Source organism: Furipterus horrens, unplaced genomic scaffold (assembly GCF_987537825.1).
Source record: "Furipterus horrens unplaced genomic scaffold, mFurHor1.1.pri manual_scaffold_7, whole genome shotgun sequence".
Lineage (NCBI taxonomy): Eukaryota > Metazoa > Chordata > Mammalia > Chiroptera > Furipteridae > Furipterus > Furipterus horrens.
This window is the reverse complement of record NW_028327177.1, coordinates 79,623,529-79,645,885: the sequence shown is the minus strand read 5'-3', so window position 1 is coordinate 79,645,885 and position 22,357 is coordinate 79,623,529. Positions and strand designations below refer to the sequence as shown.

Below are 22,357 nucleotides of genomic sequence, written 5' to 3'. Positions count from 1 at the left end.
GCTTCTCACACACTCTCACCTGGGGACCTGTTCCACAACCTAGACCTGTGCTCTGACTGGAATTGAATGGTCAACCTTTCAGTTGGTTTGCCGAACAATGCTCAACCCACTGAGCCACACCAGTCAGAGCCCTTTGCCTCTTTTTAAGAAAGCCTAATGTAGTACACTTTCAATTAAAAAATACAGAAACTTATATAATCACTTTGTCTTACAACGAAATCACCTTTGGTTTAAAAAAATAATGAATTTTCTTATTTAAAAATCAATCTGTTCATAAAATTTAAATGTATTTATATAGCTAGTATAGTAAATCAATTTTTCATATTTCAAATGCACATAAAATTATAAGTATACAAATACAGATTTTTCGATGGTCTGTTATTTCTTTTTATTTTTGCTGATGTGCATACCATACCAAATTATATAGAACAAGGGTCCCTTCCATCATAAATCATATAAAATCTGTTGTTACAGCAGCAGAAACAAAGAAGGAACTCCTTCCCTTCACGACAGCATGGATGGAACTAGAGAGTATTAGGCTAAGTGAAATAAGCCAAGTAGCGAAATACAAATACCATATGCTTTCACCTATAAGAGGAACCTAATGAACAAAACAAACAAATGAGCAAAATAGAACCAGAGGCATGGAAACAAAGAAGAGACTGACAGTGACCAGAGGGGGTGGGGGTGGGGGAAGGGGAGAAAACGGGGAAGGTTGCAGTCAAGGAACATGTATAAATGACCAACGAACATTGACCACAGGGTAGGGGTTGACTGTGGGGGTGAGAGGGCAGTGGGGAGCAATGGCGGGGGCAGGATTGGGACAACTTAAAAGAACAATAAAAAGGCAAAAAAAAATCTGTTGTTACAAAACAAAATTTTAATTTTCTTTTGTTATTTTTGAAGATTGAGTTTAGTTCTTAGTCCTTTGAGGATCATGACATTATATTTTTGGTGGAAAAAGGGATATGATCTGATAGTATTTTTTCTGATAATGATCTGTCAGTGCCTTTTAGGAATCTTTTGAAATAGGTAGGAATCTTTAGTGCCCTTCAGATGCACGCAGTTTGTGAAGCTGACAAGCAAGTTCTTTCCTGAGAGTTGTAAAAACAAACCTGGGAGGACTGACCAGTTACTGAGTCCAACTTGGTTGCTTTGACAACAAAGTAAACATTTCATAATACTTGGGCAAAACGCCTTAAACAAGGGATGCCTAGGGGTTATGCTGTTAAGGCAGAAGCACCAAGATCATGTTTAGCTGATAAAGTTTGTAGTCTTTTGCTCTAAGTTTAAAAATATTTTTTAATAGCAATATGTGGCAGTTTGCTCTGTTTTATTCCAAAGGGTATAGCTCTAATTATTTGGCTTCTGTTAAATCATTTAAATGCCACATGTGAATGGCAAACTGGATCACACTTGTCACTGTAGTTGAAGGTTGATAACAGGGAAATACACAATACCACTCTTCATGCATATGTATTTTTAAATCTGTGTCTTCACATTGCACATATTCACAGGGGTATTTGTTGGAAAGTGAATAGATTTCTTTTGGCACAACAGGAGGGATTTTCTGTTTTGTTGGATTTAATAGGAGAAATAAAAAAACAGATTCTGTTGCAGCAGTAAATACTTGAAAGGGGATAGATTCTGATAGGTGAGTAATTAAGAATTCTGGGAGCCCCATTCATTCTTGTCTGTTTTCTTGAATTCCCATGGTTTAATATTGTCCTCTTTTTTTTTTTAAAGTATCTAAATTATTTATTTAAAGTTTTTCAAAAGTAGGTTGAATGCAATTCTTGCCCATCATTTTCAAAAAGTATTTTTGTCTTCCACAGAAAATTTAAGATAGCTAAACTATTATACTATGTTCTATTCTAGTGTACATTTTAAACCTAGAAATAATAAATTTTAGATTTCATCAGAGCACACGAAAGCCCACTTACAGTGAAATATTACCAAAGGAACAACAGAAAGTTGTAAAAATGAAAAGGTTGGTATGTGACTAAATCATCTACAATCAAGAATATTTACTTTTGCATGCAAGATAGGAATAATGTTCAAATTTAACTAATACAAAATTATGCAGATGATTGTGGAAAAACAAGAACATACATACTTAGTCATTTTTCCAAACTAGCATTACAGACATCTAGAAAGGCGAGGACCCTCATATAGGTCTGAAGTTCCTTATGAAAGAAAGTGACAAATAATGAAAGCTTAATTAAGGGAGGAGAAAATAGTATAATCACTCAATGTCCATATATGTCCTTACTACTTATAAGGACCTTGCATCTATTTTTGATTCTCAGAACCACCCTGTGGGCTAGGCAGGTTTTATTTATTCTAATGAGGTGTTTTCTCCATAAACATTGAAGAATGCCAAAAAAGTTTGCTTTTGGATCCTAGTTTTCATGTATTTAAAGAAAAAGGTTTTTAAAAAGCTGTTTTTCTCACTTCAGTTTCAAAAATTGCATTAAACGTTTCATAGTCCATCCTTTACAAAGAAGATATGAAATTTCTGAAGTCCACCTTTGAATTCTTTTTGGATTCACTCTGACTAAGCAACATTTTTAGTTGAGAGAAGTGTTTCTTGGTTTTATTCACATTTTTTGAGGATGAAGTGGGTGTTGACTGTCTAGATATAGGTGTTCTGAAAATCAATGCAGGGCTCTTGCCTTTGGAACCAGACATACTATGATTTAAGTTTGCAGAACTGAGGGTCTTTCTTTCTGGTGTTTTCAGGCCGAGTTTACTCGTAGGAGTGGTAGGATTGCTCTTCAATGCTGAGAGAAAGCTTCTACTTTTACCATGATGTTTAACTGTCTATTGCATGTTTTACAAGTAATGAACAATATACTTTTGGAATTTTTGTACTTTTCCAAAATTTTGACTTCTTTAAAACTGAGTGTATAATTTCTTGCTTCTTGATTAAGCAGTTTCTGTATTCTGGTTGTCAGTTTGGGCTTGGGTTTGAGGCGCACTCGAGAATTATCCAGAACCAGCAACGTGTGACGAACTGTAGGCCCAGAGGAGATAGCGGGCCTGGCCCGGGCAGGTGTCTTGCAGTGTCCGCGCCGCAGCCTCAAGGTAATGCTTCTGCCTCATCGTCACCGCCGGCCCCACACCGCGAAGACCCGGTGACAAAAGAAGACTCCAGATTGTCCTCTTTGGTTTTAAGCAACATTTATTTTCAGTCTTGACTTTGAAATCTAATACTTTAACTATACATTTATTTAAAAAAGCATGATTCCTTGTAGATGATTTGAATGTCAAAGTAATTTCTTCTTCCCATTTTGGTGGAGATATTTGAAGTTTTAATCTCTAACTCCGGTTATCTTGTATGAGTTGTCAGTGCTGTGTGAACACACGTAGTGATACAAATCTGGGACTTCCAGTGCTGTGGGTCAGAGATTACAGTAAAAGTATGGATGTTGATTTCATGCACATCCTCCATTTTAGATTTTACAAAGTGCTTTAAATAGATGATAGATAAAGTGGTGATTCATAGTTTTAGTTTTTAATTTATTAGCATTGTAATTGAGAAGGAAAAACCCTCCAGAATTTTGTTGTTGTCAGGAGTCTGAATCCCAGTTCTGTTACTTTCTGAGGTGGGAACATTTATGTGCCCAGCTTATGCCACAGCTGACGTGGCTCTGCCTCAGTTTCCCCATTGTGAAGTGGGGCTGCTGCTCCTCATGTGACAGTTGTTGGGAGGATTAAAAGTTCAGCTGATTTTAAACATGCTAGCATAGTTCCTGGCTCCATAATAGTTGATCTTTTTATTATTTTTATGGCAAGGAAACTATGTTGTATTAGTGGAAGCCAGGGAGATAGACTCTTAATTTCTGTTGTATCACATACCTGCTTCATGTGGTCTCGGCCAACTGATTTAACTCCCTTTACTGAATCTGAGTCTCAGTTTCCTCAACTGGAAAATGAAAATCCCAATATTTACCATTCAGAGTTGTGAGGAAAAAAGTTAATATATTTAAAGTACATAGCATGGGTTCTTGGCATGTAATAAATATGCAGCAAATGGTAGCTGCTGCTGTTATTATGGTAGTTGTTAACAGTTTTATTAGTGTTTGACCATCTATTTCCATTGCAGAATTTTTGCTATCTTTATAGCTCAGCTACTATTATTTCTCCTTGGGATATTGTAATAGCCTTCTAAACCTTCTCTGTGTTGGTATAAAGACTCTACAGGATCTGGCCTTTGCCTACCTCCCCATTCTCCCAAATTGCTCCCCTCCATTTTTTCTATGATTCACCCATCATAGACTTCATTTATTTCTTCAAATGTATTATGCTACTTTCCTGCATAGGGCCTTTGTGTATGCTGGTTTTCTCCTTGGAACAATCCTGACCTCTTTTCACCTCCCTTTCTACCTTCTCACTTCCCTGTTCATCCCCTTATTAAGTATCCTCATGGGATCCTTGTACTTGACCTTAACATTGCCTTGTACTTAATTATTTAAGTCAATTGTTATTTTACATTTTTGTGTGTGCTTATTTAATGAATTCTAAGTCCCATCGTAGACTGTAGGTTCTGATAGAGCAGAGATAATGTCATACTTGAGTTTGCACTGTATCTTTATTTGGTTCCCTACCACACTCATTTGTTGTGGGAGGGAGTATATAAATAGATGAATGACTGGGATGGTAGCAGAAAATATGTTGGTAACATTTGAGGAAATAAAGGAGGTTGTGGGGTGTGAGATTCATCCCTGGGAGAATGAATAGGAAGAAGGCAGATTAACTAATGATCTTGCACACCGGGGAGGAAGAGTGTTGTGTTTATGCAGGAGGAAAAATTGTGCAAATGAAGAAATGTAAGAAGGAAGAAGGAAATAGTTGTGAAGTGTTGAAAAGCGGAAATACCTGAGAAGTGACTTGATAGAAAATTGCGCATGTAGGTCTTACTTTTTCTCATTTATGCATTTGTCACCTTGGTGGTTTTTATTTTTTAAAGTCTGATTTTGCAATATTCCCTTTCCCCCCCTAGGATGCCATTTTTATTTATTTGCACAGACACACTTATATACCAAAAATAAGCAAAGAAACAATGGGAATTTCACCTTTATTTTGTCTTTCCTTCCTAGGACAAACCCTCCCACTCCTCTATCAATTTCTTTCACTTTCTTGTTATTTCTTCTGTCAAAACTACACTTTTATTTTTTTTGTGGTTCTCTACTCTGAAATGATTTCAGTCTCCTTCTCATGCCCCCCACCCCTTACCATTGATAACTCTTTCAAGCTTCAGCATTGGTACCTCATTTCAGTTGTTTATGTCACTTAAATGAATGGGGAAATTTTTCAGGAAAGAAATGTCTGCTGAGACCACTGTCAGGTGCTCAGGTTGCAGGGGCTGAGGAACCAACTGCACATCTGTAAGTTTAGTGTTTTTCTTTTCAGCATTATGTTAAATATATAGTTCACATACTTAAAATTTACTATTTTAAAGTGTATTTTTGTTTTACTTCATAATTTTTTTTAAATTTCTTTTTTATTTCATTTTATTGATTATATTGTTACAATAGTTTCAATATTTTCCCCCTTGCTCCCCTCCGTCCAGAACCATCCCTCCCCCAGGAATCCCCTCTCCCCCAACCCCAGTCCATGCCCATGGGTTGTACATACAAGCTCTCCGGCTTCACCCTTTCCTATATTACTCTTTAAAAAAAAAATTAATTTTTAAACAGTAAAATATAACAATCCCTCCCTCTCAGACTTAAGACCCTTTATAATCTTATAAAGGACAATGCGTGAAGGTCTTGAGCTCCTCTAGTTGCTTCAAGCTGGACATGGTCATCGTCCTACCTACCCTTGGGTCCAGAAATCCCTAATAAGAGTGGGGGTATGGAGGGGAGGGTGGCCTTCCCAAATGGGGAAGGATCTTGCAGAATCCAGATCAGTTGGCTGCCCCCGGACAATGGTGTGCTTGGTTTAACAGGCTGGCATCCTTGTTGTATTCTGGGGGCAACAGATTTGACAACAGGGTTAAAAGACATCATTCAGTCCATAACCACTAGATGAAAAAAGGCAGGGATTAATTTTTCAATGTCCCGCATTAGGGAAAAAAGGTCTTCTTTGGAGGAAGGTGTACCAGGCACATCTCACCTGTTCAAAACCCTTTTACCCGTTATACTTAGTTTGGGCTGAGGGAAATATTTTGGGTTTCCCCCCTCTCAGACCTCTGGGCCCTTTCTGTCCAAGCCATTAGGATAGAAAAGAGAAACCAGTTTTAAAGTGAAGCCCACAGACCACCCTATACTTTACCAACCCAGCCACTTAATTCAGCCAAACCATTGAGTCTCAGGAGGCAGCAATGCAGACAGGATTAAGTGAGGCCTATACAGTACAGACAATCACTCAGGTAATGAGATTATAGGCTTATGCCCTTTGAAAACAGAAAACACATGTTAATTTATGCAACATAACCCACAAACAAGTCTCTAAATCTGTAAGTCTGTCTTATTGGAAAGACATCCAGTTGCAAGGCATTTGACATTCTTCTTGCGTATAAATTAAATATCTTTGATAACACCACAGACATAGTTTAACTTTCAAGTAAAAACAAATTTTAAATGAAAAGAAACTTTAAAGACTGTTAGCTGAACTACTTTATAGTCTACCACTGAGCATTGTGATTTTCCTTGAATCATGATTTTTCTCCCTAAGATTACCCTCCTTGTCATTAAAGGGACTGCATTAAGTCCATTTTTAATTTATCCTGTTCATTTGCATAAACACAACAAGAGCAGCAAATGATCGCTTCTGATCTTTAGTTCTCCTTTGCTGGAACTTACACAAGGAACCTTTAGGGTGACCTTCAGTCTGCCCTTCAGGGCACAGAAGTTGAGCCACATACCTGCCATTCAGCCTTGCCTGTGAACAGCTGTCTTTTCCAAGTCCTTCAGGTTTTTCATTGTGCCTTAAGGTCCTTTCTAGCCATCTTTCAGGAAAACAACCTTCATTCCTTCCCTGAAAAGATTGCTGAGGACTGTACAAACAACCAAGGTACCAGGCCTTTTTTCTCATGGGCTTTTATTACCTTTGAAAGTCAATCCTAGTTCCTCAGGGCTTTTTGGTAACAACCAGAGCCCAAGCATGTCTCCTTTAGGCATGACATAACAGTGAAAGTCTTGGACAGAAAAAGCTCTATTAACAACTGGTCTTATTATTTTTATGCAAAGAACCTTATCTCATTACTTACTTCTTCAGAATGTCAAATTCTTGAGGGATCAGATAGGGAAGAAAAATATATAGTGTGAAAGAAAATCCTTGTCCTAATATTCACTAAAATTGCATTTCCATTCTTTATATTTTCTTTTTTCCCCCACTAAAAATTGTTTTGTTTGCCTTTTTATTACAGTTGCCCCACTTTTTTTCCTCTTCCTTCCCTGCACCCTGTCCACCCCTTCTCCCACAGTCAGTCCCCACCTAGTTGTCCAAGTCCATGGGTCATTTATACATGTTCTTTGACTAGACCCTTCCCCTTCTTACCCCCTTCTCTCCCTCCCACCTCCCCCCTTGTTACTGTTAGTCTATTCCTTGTTTACATAACCCTGGTTGAACTTTGCTCATTTGTTTGTATTGTTCAATAGATTCCTGTAATAAGTGATAGCATAAGTTATTTTTCTTTCATTGCCTGGCTTATTTTCGCTAAGCATAATTCTCTCTAGTTCCATCCATGTTGTTGCAAATGGTAGAAGTCCCTTCTTTCTTTCTGCTACATAGTACTCCATTGTGTAAATGTACCACAGTTTTTTGATCTACTCATCTACAGACAGGCACTTAGGTTGTTTCCAGCACTTGGCTATTGTAAATAGTGCTGCTATGAACATAGTGGTGCAAAGGTTCTTTTGAATTGGTGTTTCAGGATTTTTCATATCTAATCCTAGGAATGGAATCGCTGGTTCAAAAGGCAGTTCTATTTTTAGTTTTTTGAGGAAATTCCATACTGTTTTCCATAGTGGCTGCACCAGTCTGCATTCTCACCAGCAGTGCATCAGGGTTCCTTTCTCTCTGCATCCTCGCCAGCACAAGTTGTTTGTTGATTTGTTGATGATGGCCATTCTGACTGGTGTGAGGTGGTATCTCATTGTGGTTTTAATTTGCATCTCTCTGATGGCTAGTGATGTTGAGCATTCTTTCATATGTCTATGGACCCTCTGTATGTCCTCTGGCGAAGCATTTGTTCAGGTCCTTTGCTCATTTTTTAATTGGGTTGTCTGTCTTCTTGGTGTTGAATCATATAAGTTCTTTATATATTTTGGAGATCAATCCCTTGTCTGAGGTATGGTTGGCAAATATAGTTTCCCGTATGGTTGGTTCTCTTTTCATCTTGCTGATGTTTTCTTTTGCTGAGCAGAAACTCTTTACTTTGATGTAGTCTCATATGTTTATTCTTTCTTTATTTCCTCTGTCTTAGGAGATATATCAGTGAAAATGATGCAACATAGGATATCTGAAATTTTCCTGCCTATGTTTTCCTCTAGGAATTTGATGGTGCCATGGCTTACATTTAAGTCTTTGATCCATCTTGAGTTTATTCTCATGTGTGGTGTAAGTTGGTGGTCTAGTTTCATTTTTTTGCGTGTCCCTGTCAAGTTCTCTTCTCACTCCATTTTATGTTCCTTCCCCCTTTGTCAAATATTAGTTGACCATATAGACCTGGGTTTATTTCTGGGTTCTCTATTCTGTTCCATTGATCTATATGTCTCTTTTTATGCCAGTACCAGGCTGTTTTGATTACCATGGCCTTGTAGTATCATTTGATATCAGGTACTGTGATTCCTCCTACTGTTTTCCTCTTCAAGATTGCTGTGGCTGTTCGGACTCTTTTTTGGTTCTGTATAAAGTTTTGAAGTATTTGTTCTAGGTCTGTGAAATATGTCGTTGGTATTTTAATAGGGATTGCATTGAATGTATAAATTGCTTTGGGTAGTGTGGACATTTTAATGATGTTGATTCTTCCCATCCACGAACATGGTATATGCTTCCATTTATTTGTATCTTCCTTAATTTCTTTCTTCAGTGTTATGTAGTTTTCTGAGTACAGGTCTTTTACCTCCTTGCTTACGTTTATTCCTAGGTACTTTATTTTTCTTGTTGCTATGGTAAATAGGATTTTTCTTTTAGTTTCTATCTCTGAAATTTTATTGTTGGTGTACAGAACTATGCTTTCGATTTCTGAATATTGACTTTGTACCCTGCTGTTTTGCCAAATTCACTTAATTAGGTTGAGTAGTTTTTATGTGGAGTCTACATGGTTTTCTATGTACACTATGTATGCTGTATCCCATAGGTTTTGGGTTTTTGTGTGGTCATTATCATTCATTTCCAGAAACTTTTTGATATCTTCGTTGATGTCATTGTTAACCCATTCATTATTAATAGCATTTTATTCATTCTTCATGAGTTTGAATGTTTTTGAGATTTTTCCTTGAGGTTGATTTCCAATTTTAAGCCATTGTGATCTGAGAAGATGCTTGGTATAATTTCAACTTTCTTGAATTTGTTGAGGCTTGTATTGTGTCCTACCCTGTGGTGTATCTTTGAAAATGTTCCATGTGCACTTGAAAAGAATGTATATTTTGCTAAGTGAATGTATATTTTGCTTCTTTGGAGTGAAAAGTTCTATATATATCGACTAAGTCCATTTGATGTACAGTGTTGTTCAGTGCCTCAGTATCTTTGGTGTTTCTGTGCTTCGAAGATCTGTCCATTGTTGACAATGGGGTGTTCAAGTTTCCTACTATGAGTGTGTTGCTGTCTATATCCTTCCTGAAGTCTTTCAAAAATTTTCTTACATATTTGGGTGCTCCTAAGTTGGCTGCATATATGTTTACAAGGGTTATATCTTGTTGATGGATTTTTCCCTTAAGTATTATGAAATGTCCTTCTTTGTCTCTTTTTATGGCATTTGCTGTGAAATATGTTTTGTCTGATATAAGTATTTCTACCACAGATTTTTTTTCAAGTCCATTTGCTTGAAATACTTTTTTCCATCCCTTCACTTTCTGTCTGTGTAGATCTTTTTTTCTAAGGTTGGTCTCTTGTAGACAGCACATATGTGGGTCATGCTTTCTAATCCATTCAGCTAACCTATGTCTTTTGATTGGAGCATTTAATCCATTTTCATTTAAGGTTATTATGGATAGGTACTCATTCATTGTCATTTTACCCCTTTGTACTTGTGTTGCTCTCTGTCTCTGTTTCTTCATCTTCTTGAAGCAGACCCTTTAGCATCTCTTGCAATGCTGGTTTGGTGGAGATGTATTCTTTTAGCCTTCAGAGAAGGAAAACTCTGATTCCAAAAAACCTCCGCTGCCTTGCGGCATACCTCTTCAGGGGAAAGGCTAAGGGAGTAAACCCCGACAGAAAATCCGGAGCCGGAGTCCCTAAGGCGGTTTGACGTTGTAGTCAACACCGGCAACTCCTGCGGCGCACCTGAAGCCAAGCTGTATTGACTCCGTCTTTCCCTTGGACCCTTCAGCTGCGAAGAGAGGGGGGGTCTGCTGCATGGGCAACAGCAGACCCTCCATATCACCCTGCCCAGGCTCTGTAGCTTCATCGCAAGATGTCGATTCAACACGGGAGGAGACAGATACCGTGTCACTCCCGAGTCGGACTGCACAACCATTCTCGGCGGTGCAGATAGACTCTTAAGAAGCTACACCATCGTCTCTCGAGACGGACGGCTGCCGACGATTCTTTTAGCCTTCTTTTGTCTGGAAAAATCCTTATTTCACCTTCCATTTTGAATGAGAGCCTAGCTGAGTAGCGTATTTTTGGTTGTAGGCCTTTGTTTTTCATTGCTTGGAATATTTTTTGCCATTCCCTTCTGGCTTGCAGTGTTTCTGCTGAGAAATCTGATGATAGCCTTATTGGAGCTCCCTTGTATGTTATTAGTTGTTTCTCTCTTGCTGCTTTTAGGATTCTCTCTTTGTCTTTTAATGTTACCATTTTAATTATGATGTGTCTTGAAGTGGGCCTTTTTGGGTTCATCTTCATTGTGACCCTCTGTGCTTCCTGGACTTGTGTGACTCTTTCTTTCATCATATAGGGGAAGTGTTCTGTCATTAGTTTTTCAAACAGTTTTTCTATCCCTTGTTCCTCCTCCCTCTCCCCCTACCCCTCCTCCTCCTGTTTCTTCCCCTCCTCCTCCTCCTCCTCCTCCCCCTCCCCTCCTCCCCATCTCCTCCCCCTCATTCTCCCTCTTCCCCTCCTCCTCCCCCTCCCTCCTCCCCCTCCCTCCTCCCCTCCCACTCCCCTTTCCCTCCTCCTCCTTCTTCTCCTCTTCCCTTTCTTCTTCTTCTCCCTTCTTTTTTCTTCTCTTTTCTTCTCCCTTGTTCTTCTTCTTCTTCTCCTTTCTCTCTTCTTTCTTCTTCGTTCTTCTTCTCCTTTTTTCTCCCTTCTCCCTTTTTCTCCTTTCTCCCGTCTTCTCCCTTCTTTCTTCTTCTCCCTTTTCTTCCTCCTCCTTCTTCTTCCTCCTCCTTCTTTCTTCTTCTTCTTTCTTCTTATTCTGGAATTCCTATGATATGGATATTATCACGTTTCATGTTGTCCTGCAGTTGTCTTAAAACCTTTTCATTCTTTTTCAGTCTTTTTTCATTTTGTTGCACTGTCTGGGAATTTTTGTCTACATTGTCCTCCAGCTTGCTGATCTGATCTTCTACTTCCTCTACCCTGCTTTTAATTCCTTGTACTGTGTTCTTCAATTCAGAAATTGTATTCTTCATTTTCTCTTGGCTCTTATTGATAGCTTCTATGTCCTTTTTCATGCTGGTGTAAGTCTCAGTAAGTTCCTTGTAGTTTCCATGGAGTTGCTTGTAATGTCCCTGGAGTTCTTTGTAGTTTTCCTTGAGCTCGCTGAGCTCATTGATCTTCCCCATAATCCATGTTTGAAATTCCATATCTGATAGTTTGCTTCCCTCTATTTCATTTAGCACTCTTTCTGGGGATTCTTCCTTTCCTTTCGATGGGGGGTTGTTTCTCTTTCTCCCCATTTTTGTGACTCTTATTGTCTGTTCCTGCTTCTTAGATTGATCTGCACTTCCTGGATCTGCTCCTGGTGGCATCATATCGTGTATCAGTCTGGGCCTAGGCAGCCTGTTGGAGACTACCAGGGATCTACTGCTTTTTTCTGTCTCCTTTAGTTGTTAATCTATTCAATCTGTGATTAGCCATCAGGCTTAAGGACTGAGGTTGTGGCAGCTTAATTCCTGTAGGCAGGGCTTTTGTTTCCCCTCATGGTGACACCACTTGGAGGGGAATGGTCTGCCTGCAGTATTGGGAATGAGTCAGCACTGGGACCTGGTCAACTGCTCCCCCATTTCTCCCCTCAAAGCCACCACACCAAAACCTCCCCAAGTGTCTCTGGTTCTCTCTGCCTTCCCTCTGCTTGATCCCAGGTTAAGTGGGGGCCAAAATATTTTTGTATGTCACCTGCTTAAGAGCTCTTTTTCTCCAGCTGTTTCTCTCCGACTAGCAAGAAACCCTGTGGCTTTTCACTTTTCACAGCTGGATACTATTTTACTTTCCACTCTGTTGCTGTAAGCTGGGAAGCCCAGCTGGGGGTTTAGACCCTGCCCTTCTCAGGGGGAAACCCCGGCTGCTGAGCTGTTTCTCAGTCCCTTCAGCTGTCACCAGTGGGAGCCCAGCCAGCCCTTTCACGTCTCCACACTCCCTATTGGTCACGTTGTGATGTAGTGGCCTTTTCTATCTTTTCGTGGTTATAAGACTTTTCTCCAGCTAGTGTTCAGTTGGTTATTCCAGATGATTTCTCCAAAATTAAGCTGTAAATCCAGACTGGTCCTGGGAGTAGGTTATTGTAGCTTCCACTTACTCCTCCACCATCTTGGATCATCTCAGTGTTTTTTAATATATTCTCTCTTGTGCAACCATCACTACGATCTAATCTCAGAAGATTACCTTCACCCCAAAAAGAAGCTTATAAACAGTTAGTCCCAACTTCCCTTTCTCTCTATCCCCTGGCAACCATTAATCTACTTTATCTTTATGGATTTGCTTACTAGATATTTCTTATAAATGACATTATGCAACAAGGCCTTTTTTGTCTGGCTTCTTTCAGTTACCATCATATTTTCAAATTCATCCTTGTTGTAGCCTGTCAGTACTTCATTTCTTTTTACGTCCATGTACTATTCCATAGTGGATAGGCAACATTTTCTTTATTCATTCCTCAGTTAATGGATGTTTAAGTTGCTTCCACTTTTTGGCTAATATGAGTAATGATGCTATGAATATTCTTGTACAGATTTTTGTGTGAACATGTTTTCAATTCTCTTGGGTATATACCTAGGAGGATTGTTGGGTAACTTGCAAGCTGTCTTCCACAGCAGCCATACCATTTTACATACCTACCAGCAGTGGACTACAGTTTCAGTTCTTCATATTCTTCCCAACAATTGCTATTTTCAGTTTTTTGATTATCACTATTCCAGTATATTTAAAGTGGTTATTGTGTCTGACTTTTTGATGTTGTTTTTTGATTAGTTCCTCTCCTGTCTCTTTTACTTAAAAAATGGATATTGTTCTTGTTTTCTTATTTGAGTTGGATTTTGAAATGGGCCTTTTCGAGGACTAAAGGAATCTTGACTAGTATTTGAAATACTATTTTATGACTGCAATAGATATGTTTGGAGGGAGTAAGCGAACCAGAAAATGGCGGTTGTGGCCTATAAATTAGGATTTCATCTACCAAATTAAGCCTTAAGTAAGTATTCTCATGAATGAATTATAGAAACCTATCATTACAGGAAAACTGTCAAAAAAATAAATTTGGGTAATTAATATTTGTATATGGTTTAGAATGTTTTTGTGTAACTTTTTGAAATTCTAAATGCTTAGTCTTCATATGCTGTAACCATGATACTTATTCATATGTAGACTAATCTTATAAGATCCTTTAAATCCTATAGGAATAGTTCTGCTAACATTACCCAACCCTGTGTTTTATCTGTTGTTTCAAGTGGATAAAATATCATGGTTAAGGGCTCAGCATTAAGAATCTTAAACAATTAGGTTCTCCCATTCATTGGATGTAACTTAGGAATAAAAAATAAAATTAGTTAACTTCAGTTGAATTTAGTCATCTTAACCCCTTCTAAAATTCCATATATGGCATTTTCATTGCAAACCTTGACAATGTCAAATTAATAACTACAGTTTTGTTATTTTTTAATGTAAGATATCCATTATCACCCATAAACTTGTAATGAGTCCTTCAATTATGTGGGGAACCTGGTCTCTAATCTTTAGGGATTTACAGTAGAATACAGTAAGCATCAATATTAGTAGATATTACGGATGCAAAGCATTTGCAGCATATGGCAGGCAGGAGAAAGTCACTAATAATAAGGATGAGAGAGGCAACTATGATATTTTTGACGTGCGGATTTTAAGAACCCCCATTTCATTTCCAGATTTCACGCAGTAGGGAAACATACTGATTTCTGATTATTCTGGGAAAATAAAATTAGGAAAAATGTTGGAATGAAGAAAATATTTGTTGAGGGTCTACTGGGTGCTAAGCTGTGTATAGATTGTAGAGCATGGTGTGTGAGACCGAGGGGTCTTATAGTTAGATGGCTTCAATTTGAATCTTGGCTGTAACAACAACTATTTGTGTGATTTTGGTGAAAATGAGAATACCTACAATACGTGTGGTTGTGGTGGGGATTGAGGGAAGTTCATTTTATGTAACTTCTCTATCCGGTACCTGGCCCATAATGGGCACTCAATAAATGTTAGCCTTGTTGTGACAATTAATTAGTTGTAATTATTTTTCTCTTATAATTTAATTATTGCAACCATTACTTGAGGAACATGGTACCACACACATTTTTCAAAAAGAAAATGAGGCTTAAAGTAAGATTTGCCTACAGTAGTGATTCTCACCTGGGGACGATTTTGACACCTAGGAGACATTTGGCAATGTCTGGAGAAATGTTTTTGATTATCATAGCTGTCATCTAGTAAATAGAAGCCAGGGATGCTGCTGAGCATCCTGCAATGCATAGGACATCCACCTACAACAGAGAATTATCCAGCCCAAAATATCAGTAGTGTCCAGGTTGTGAAGCCCTGGCCAACTCATGGACCTTCTAGGTAGAAGAATAGGATTTGATTCAACTTTTCTCAATCATGTTTTTACTTCCCCTTTGAAACCATTCCATTTCTTCATGAGAATCCAAGGAATGAAATAAAGTAAGTTTTTGACAAGTCTCTTTATGAAGTCTTATGGCTTGAGATTTGAATTTGGTAGGGTGGCAAGCTTAATCCAGAGAAAACAAGGTGATGCTGGAGGGAACTGCCATTGAGTGATTTTTCACCATTCATTCATGTATTGATTTGATATTCAGGTAATGATCAATGTGTTGATCATTAACTCTCCAAAAATGTCATGAGCACCAACTCTGTTAGTTGACAATCTACTCTCATGCAGCTTCTATTACGCTAGCCAAACATCACTCAAAAATGGAAGAGAACATTTCTGAAATGTAACATGAGAAGAGATAAGATGATTTAATATGTGAAAAGCCAGTTTATGAAGCTAATTGAAACCTTCACATTAATCTTTGTTCCTTTACTCCTTGACTACTCAAAGGCATTTATTTAAGTACTGCATCTTCTTGCTGGGAACTGTGTTAGGACCTGGCACTGGGTCTTCTGTTTGCTTTCCCTTAAACCCTTATATAGTCTTCAGAAAGAATTTTCATATTTATCATTCTCATTACCAGTAAAAGTCTTTTCAGAAAAAGGAGCTATATTGGTCTGTGTCTAAGACAACTTGGGATTGAAGTTAATGTGGGGAAGAAAGAAACTTCCTTGGATATTAACTGAACTCTGTGGTTTACTTTTAATAATTATTTTAGTATAAGATTGTTCTCTGGGTTTTGTGGGAAATATAAAATACCCAATTTCCCTCCAAAAAAATGCTTGACTCATAAAAAGATTGAAATAGAGAAATTCTGTTTTTCAAAATGTGTCTATTGATAGAAATTACTTTAATCACAAAAGCAAGAGCACACACACACACCTTGATTCTCAACAGTGTCTACTTTTATCCTATGAAAAAAGAACTGCAACTGTTATTATTAGGAACTCCATTGACCCAATAATATATTTATTTTTTTAATTAACCAAAAAGTTTCCCTTAGTGAGGAAGAGTTAAACAGTTTCCATGATGCTGGGAAATTCCCTTTTTAGAAGTGTGTATTCCTCATGGATGAGCTAGGCTAATTTTTGTTTGTTTCTGTTCTTAATCTAAATAGAAGTATCCGAGGCAGATGTGCCCTGTGCTGTATAAGGAGCAACTGAGTCAGCAACACAGAGCACAGTTTAAATTATCACTCTGTGTATTCCGAACACGCATCGAACAGTGTAATTCTTTCACTGTGAGACAGCCAACTCCACTATCTCTCTGAAAATCCAAAAATACATAATCCCTTGTGAGAACAAATAGTGTAGTATTTTTCTTTTTCTTGATCCGTTTTGCCCATTTGGTTTGTCTCACTTCCCTCCTCTTAACAATCTCTTCAAACCCTCTACACACTTTTGAGCTTGAGGCCCCCTTTTTATTCTGGCTTTGCCTTCCCTTTTTCTGTTCTTTAGCACTTTTTTTTCTGTGATTCTTTAATGCCCCAAATTTAATAGTTTCTATGGTAAAATCTCTTATAATATTTAGTAACACTTGATATTATTCTTGTGTTTATTCTTTTCACCAGCATTTTGGAAAGTTTATGTTACTAGTGCTATTAAGAGCTGATAGTTTTAAAATGTGGCTTACTTTTGTGATATGTGAGGACAGGATTTTTTTTTGACTTTAGCATGTGTAGTTTCAACTTATTTTTGTTCTACTTTTCAAGAGCTTCTGCTCTCAGGGGCCCTATGGGGTAGAGACTATCCTCAGCAAGGGAGTTCTGAGTACATGGGAGACATGGGTGCTGGTTTCCTTGTGGGAGGCCAGAATGATGCAGCACTAAGACCTCAACATGTGGAATCTTGTACCTAGAACTTATTAGGCCTGCAAAACCACATTATATTATACATGGAGGTCACACATCTCTAGTACACGTGTATTGCTAATGATTCTAAATCTGGTTTTTGAATAAAGCTTGTCATATTCTGGATGTATTACAGAGACAGATGTTACAGAAATCATTCTCTGACCTTTCAGACATAATTTTGCCTGATAACTTTTATGACCTTGTTGTTTTCTATTGCCTTCTTAGCTAAGCAGTTCAAATAAAATTAAAAAAAAACAATTTGTCTATTGCCACATGTTTCTTAACCTCCTCTCCATGTCTTCCCCATTTGTAAGTTTTTGTTTATAGATATTAGAATTGTGAAGTAACTAATACTTTAACAACCATTCATAATTTTCACAATAACTTGATACTTTACTCTTAGCTTAAAAAAAGAAGCTCTGTAATTTCTCCTCTGGCTCTGATTATTTAAAGATCTGTTCTCTGTTTCTTGGGTGGAGGGAAAAAGAGTGAGGCCTTTACTGACCATCTGATGTTATTTATACTAAGTCATAGCTACCTGTTGGTTTCTATCATTGTGATTAAAAACATCTGTGATCACATATTTAATTTTCTTCTAGACAGTATTTTTTAAATTACATTTGTTTCAGGAGTACAGCACAGTGATTAGACAATAATATAATTTTCAAAGTGATCCCCTGCTAAGTCTAGTACCCACCTGGCATCATTCATAGTTATTAGAATATTATTGACCACATTCCTGATGCTGTGCTTTACATCCCTGTGACTATTTTATAACTTCTGAAACACTCACCTTCGTGATCATGTATTTTAAACATTTACTTATTTGCTTGTTTACTGTCATCTCTTTCTCTAGACCATCCATTGCTAAACCTCAATATTTAAAACATTCATGATACAATTGACACTCAGTAAATATTTAGTGAGTAAATGTAGTTAAAAAAAATGATATATAGTGTTATATTTGGTTTATTTAATGTAAATGGTTATGCCCAAAACTACCTTTTAATGTAAATTTTGGGTGCAGTTTGTTTGCTATAGCTTTTTATTTTGTCATTTATTTTTTAAATATATTTTATTGATTATCCTGTTCAGTTGTCCCAATATTCTCTTTGTCCCCTCACCCTGGTATGCCCTCTTCCCTCCAGCACCCCCCCCCCCCACTTAATTCATGTTCATGGGTCATGCATGTAAGTTATTTGGCTTCACACTTTCCTGTACTATTCTTAACACCCCCTACCTACCAATTATGCTTCTTGATCCCTGCACCATTTCCTGCTTTGATCCCCTTCCCCCTTCTAGATGATAACCCTCCAAATGATCCCTGTACCTACAATTCTCTTCCTGTTCTGATTGTTTGCTTAGCTTGTTTTTGTTTTTAGATTCAGTTGTTGATAGTTCTGAGTTTGTGGTCATTTTAATGTTCATAGTTTCGATCTTCTTTTTCTTAAATAAGTCCCTTTAACATTTCATGTAATAATGGCTTGATGATGATGAATTCCTTCAATTTACCTTGTCTGGGAAGCATTTTATCTGCCCTTCCATTCTAAGTGATAGCTTTGCTGGATAGAGTAATCTTGGTTTAGGTCCTTGCTTTTCATCACTCTGAATACTTCTTGGCAGCCCCTTGCTGCCTGTAAAGTTTCTTTTGAGAAATCAGCTGATAGTCTTATGGGAACTCCTTTGTAGGTAACTCTCTGCCTTTCTCTTGCTGCTTTTAAGATTCTCTCTTTATCTTTAACCTTTGATGTTTTAATTATGATGTGCCTTGGTGTTGTCCTTTTTGGGTCAAACTTGTTTGGGACTCTGTGCTTCCTGGACTTGTATGTCTGTTTCCTTCACCAAATCAGGGAAGTTTTCCTTCATTATTTTTTCACATAAGTTTTTAATTTCTTGCTCTTCCTCTTCTTTTTCTGGTACCCCTATGATTTGGATGTGAGCACATTTAAAGTTTTCCCAGAGGTTCCTAATCCTCTCCTCTCTTTTTTTCAATTCTTGTTTCTTTTTTCTGTTCTGGGTGAGTGTTTATTTCTTCTTTTTGCTCCAAATCAGTGATATGAACCTGGTTTCCTTCCCATTAGTGTTGGTTCCCTGTGTATTTTTCTTTATTTTATTTTATATAACCCTCATTCTTCCTCTATTTTCTGGCCATACACAATGAGCCCTGTGAGCATCCTTATCACCAGTGTTTTGAACTCTGCATCTGATCGGTTGGCTGTCTCCCTTCTGTTTAGTTCTTTGGGGTTTTGTTCTGTTCCTTCAGTTGGGCCATATTTCTTTGCGACCTCCATTTGGCAGCCTCCCTGTGTTTGTCTCTGTGTATAGGGTAGAGCTGCTTTGACTCCTTGTCTTGGTAGTATGGCCTAATGTAGTAGGTGTCCTATAGGGTACAGTGGCACAGCCTCTCCTGTCACTCAAGGTGGGTACTAGAGGTGCACCCTTCATGGGGGCTGAGTACACCCTCCTCTTGTAGTTGAGCCTTGGTTGCTGTTGGCAGTGCAGTGGGAGGATTTACCCAGGCCAGTCAGCTGCAAGGACTGGCTGTGACCACTGACCATCAACCTCTGCCCTCTGTGGAGGATCAGCTGTGCAGGGGCAGAGTAGTGGTGCTCTGATGTGGTCTGTAGCTGTCCACTGGGTGCACTGGCCCTGGGGTTTCCTGTGTGGTGCAGGCCAAGGTCAGCCCCCACCTATGTTTTGCCTGAGGCCACTCTGCTTGAGCTATACAGTAATCCCTCTCTATATCACGGTTCACTTATCGTGGCATTTTAAAAAATATTATATTTATTTATCACAGATTTTTTGCTATATCACATGATTTTGCGGTGCTGTATAAGTATGTTGTTAAAGTTACGTAGGTTTAAGAGTGTAGAATAAATGTAAGGTTCCTACTTCGCGGGGATGGGGGGGTGTCTAGAACGTAATTCCCGCAATAAGCGAGGGAATAGTAAAGCAATCTGAGATGGCTGCTACTTGTTCTGGGCTTGGGGATTCCCAAGTGAAGTCAAGCTGTGAATATAAGCTGGATGCTGCTAGTGCTGGGCCTGGAACTCACTGAGGCCAGCTGTGTCTTGTTTGAAAGGATTTAGGAAGTTGTGAAGCATGAGCCAAGACCAGCCAGTCATATGGAGAAGTGGCCTTGGTAGGCACAAGTTGGGTGGGGTAGAGTCTCTGGGGATCTCCAATGGAGGTCAAACAGTGTTAGCCAGGTCGATGGATTCTTATATATGGCACCAGCTTGCTAGCTCTGTGGGGGCAGGGTTTAGCGAGGGGACAATGACCTCTGCTTGCCTTGACGCCAGACAGTTCAGTTTCTCCCCGTGTACCACTGATGCCTTTTAAGGGGCCACCTGCTGCTGTAGCTCAGAGCAAGTGAGTCTGAGAGGTGAGTCTATGTGTGAGTTCTTTAAGAGGAACTGCTTGGGGCTTCAGACTTTTTTCCCACCAACTCAATCCCTGCTGGTTTTTGCAGATAGAAGTTGCGGGGACTTATTTTTCTGGCACTGGAACCCTGGGCTGGGACTCCTCACTCCTGAGGTAATTCCTATAGAATTTTTATCCACCACACATGGGTGAGAGACCAGCCTGTTTCTCATCTGCACCCCTCTACCTGTGTCAATGGATCTGTTTTTTTCAATTCTGTATTAGACTTCCATTCAACTTGATTTCTGACAGTTCTGGCTGATGGTTGTTCTATATTTTAGTTGTAATTTTGATGTGGTTGTGTGAAGAGGTGAGCCATATCTGCCTCCACATCCATCTTGACCACATCTCCAAGCTTATTTTTTAAACTAAGGGATTCATTTTATTATTGAGGTTTTTTTTTTCTTTTTTTCTTTTTTTAAAATTTGCTTCATTTTTTTTCTTTTTTTTAAAAAAATGCTTTATTGATTACGCTGTTACAGTTGTCCCAATTTCTTTTCCCTCTGTTCCCCTCCACCCAGTGACATCCCTCCCTCCAGTTGTCCCCCACCCTTAGTCCATGCCCATTGGTTGTGCATATAGTTCTTCTCAACATCTTCCTGTCTACTCCACTCCCTCCTACCATGCTTCTTAATTCCTGTACCATCTCCCTTCCTTTCCCCGCTTCCTTCTCCCTGCTGACCTCCTCCCATAATGTTCCCCATATCTCTAATTCTTTTCCCACTCTTGTTACCTACTTAATTTGCCTCTGTTTTGGTTCCCTAGCTTCTGTTGTTGGTTGTTGTGATACAGTTTTCATTTTAATGTTCATAGTTTTGATCCTCTTTCTCCTAAACAAGTCCCTTTAACATTTCATATAACAGTGGTTTGGATCTGATGAACTCCTTCAGTTTTACTTTGTCCTGGAAGCACTTTCTCTGCCCTTCTATTCTGAATGACAGCTTTGCTGGATAGAGTAATTGTGGTTGTAGGTTTTTGCTTTTTATTACTTTGAATATTTCTTGCCAGTCCCTTCTTGCCTGCAGAGTTTCTTTTGAGAAACCAGCTGAGAGTCTTATTGGGACCCTTTTGTACATAATTCTCTTCTTCTCTCTTGCTGCTTTTAAGATTCTCTCTTTATCCTTAATTTTTGACATTTTGATTATAATGTGTCTTGGTGTGGTTCTCCCTGGGTCCAGTTTTTTTGGAACTCTCTGTGCTTCCTGGACCTGTAAGTCTATTTTCTTCCCCAAGTTAGGGAAGTTCTGCTTCATTATTTTTTCACATAATTTTTCAATTTCTAGTTCTTCATCACCTTCTGGCAACCCTGTGATTCGGATGTTGGCCTACTTATAGCTGTCTGATAAGTTTCTGGACCTCTCCTCATTTTCCTCACTTCTCGTTTCCTCTTTCTGCACTGATTGACTGTGTGTTCCTTCCCTATGTTCCGATTTGTTGATTTGATCCCTGGTTTTCTTTCCCTCACCATTAGTTTCGTATGTGTTTTCATATATTTCATCAGGACGAGACTTCATTCCTTCTTTGTCTTGTTTAAGATCTGCTTTTAGGTCTGTAAGCATTTGTATAACCACAGTTCTGAACTGTGCCTCAGAAAGGCTTCCTATTTGCTGCTTCGTTAGATTAGATATTTGCTGTCTGGTCAGCTGCGTCACCGAGATCTCTATCATGATCTGTGCAATCCTGACTGTTTAGTGTTTAGCTTTGCTTCTTGGGCAGGGCTGTCACACTTGCTATGCTATAGGAGGCGGAGCCCTGTGCACTCATCACAATTGGGCAACTCGTCTCACCACACTGTGGCGCTTTGTGTGGGGGCGAGGGTCCAAGATAGATTCCTGCCGTTTACTCTCTGCTGAGAGACTGGGAGTGCCTCCTCCGTCCCACCCCCTTCGGGCCTC

At 38.7% G+C, this 22,357-nt stretch overlaps 1 protein-coding gene and 1 pseudogene across 3 annotated transcripts in view; one reads left to right on the top strand and one right to left on the bottom strand.

The window, feature by feature from the left end:
- The window catches only part of MITF (melanocyte inducing transcription factor), a 286,241-nt gene that overhangs the window by 64,739 nt on the left and 199,145 nt on the right, over window positions 1-22,357 (top strand). The gene's annotated exons all lie outside the window — the stretch shown is intronic.
- Window positions 1,808-3,105, bottom strand: LOC150004688 (ribonuclease MRP subunit p24 pseudogene; annotated as a pseudogene).